A 1,752-nucleotide genomic window follows, 5' to 3' on the forward strand; every position below is an offset into this window, starting at 1 on the left:
GGGAATGGTTTGGGATTAATGAACCACCTGCCTGAGCTGGGAATGGCTGGGATAAGTTGATCCGGATTTTATTCCATAAAAAACCCCACGAGGATTTGAGAGAGTGCCAGGAGAGGGGAAGGAGAACGGGAAAGGAATGGAGACATGGAATTGTGGGATGGTTTGGGATTAATGAACCACCTGCCTGAGCTGTGCATGGTCGGGATAAGCTGATCCCGACCTTATTCCATAAAAAACCCTGCTGGGATTTGGGGGTGAGTGCCAGGGGAGGGGAATGGAAAAGGAATGGAAACATGGAATTGTGGGATGGTTTGGGATTAATGAACCACCTGCCTGAGCTGGGCATGGTTGGGATAAGCTGATCCCGACCTTATTCCATAAAAAACCCTGCTGGGATTTGAGGGTGAGTGCCAGGGGAGGGGAAGGAGAATGGGAAAGGAATGGAAATATGGAATTGTGGAATAGTTTGGAGATGTGGAATTAGGGAATGGTTTGGGATTAATGAACCACCTGCCTGAGCTGGGAATGGACAGGATAAGCTGATCCTGATTTTATTCCATAAAAAACCCCACTGGGATTTGAGGGGGAGTGCCAGGGATGCTCCTGGTTTGGGGAGGGGGGTGGGAAAGGAATGGAGACATGGAATTGTGGAATAGTTTGGAGATGTGGAATTGTGGGATGGTTTGGAGATGTGGAATTGTGGAATGGTTTGGGATTAATGAACCACCTGCCTGAGCTGGGAATGGCTGAAATAAGCTGATCCGGATTTTATTCCATAAAAAACCCTGCTGGGATTTGGGGGTGAATGCCAGGGGAGGGGAAGGAGAATGGGAAAGGAATGGAAATATGGAATTGTGGGATGGTTTGGAGACGTGGAATTGTGGGATGGTTTGGGATTAATGAACCACCTGCCTGAGCTGGGCATGGCTGGGATAAGCTGATCCCGACCTTATTCCATAAAAAACCCTGCTGGGATTTCAGGGTGAATGCCAGGGGAGGGGAATGGAAAAGGAATGGAAATATGGAATTGTTGGATGGTTTGGGATTAATGAACCACCTGCCTGAGCTGGGCATGGGGGGATAAGCTGATCCCGTCCTTATTCCATAAAAAACCCCCACTGGGATTTGAGGGGGAGTGCCAGGGATGCTGCTGGCTTGGGGAGGGGGGTGGGAAAGGAATGGAGACATGGAATTGTGGGATGGTTTGGAGATGTGGAATTAGGGAATGGTTTGGGATTAATGAACCACCTGCCTGAGCTGGGCATGGCCGGGATAAGCTGATCCCGACCTTATTCCATAAAAAACTCCGCAGGGATTTGAGGGGGAGCACCGGGGGGGGGAGGGGAATGGAAATATGGAATTGTGGGATGGTTTGGGATTAATGAACCACCTGCCTGAGCTGGGCATGGCTGGGATAAGCTGATCCCGACCTTATTCCATAAAAAACCCTGCTGGGATCTGAGGGGGAGTGCCAGGGATGCTCCTGGTTTGGGGAGGGGGGTGGGAAAGGAATGGAGACATGGAATTGTGGAATAGTTTGGGATTAATGAACCCCCTGTCTGAGTTGGGAACGGATGGGATAAGCTGATCCCGACCTTATTCCATAAAAAACCCCGCTGGGATTTGAGGGAGAGCTGCTGGCTCAGGGAAGGGAATGGGAAAGGAATGGAAACATGGAATTGTGGGATGGAAATGTGGAATCTGGGGTGGAAAGGGCTGGAAAGGTGTTGTGGTTCCAACCCCGTTTTCCAG

This window comes from Corapipo altera, unplaced genomic scaffold (genome assembly GCF_003945725.1).
Source record: "Corapipo altera isolate COAL_440 unplaced genomic scaffold, ASM394572v1 60546, whole genome shotgun sequence".
Classification (NCBI taxonomy): domain Eukaryota; kingdom Metazoa; phylum Chordata; class Aves; order Passeriformes; family Pipridae; genus Corapipo; species Corapipo altera.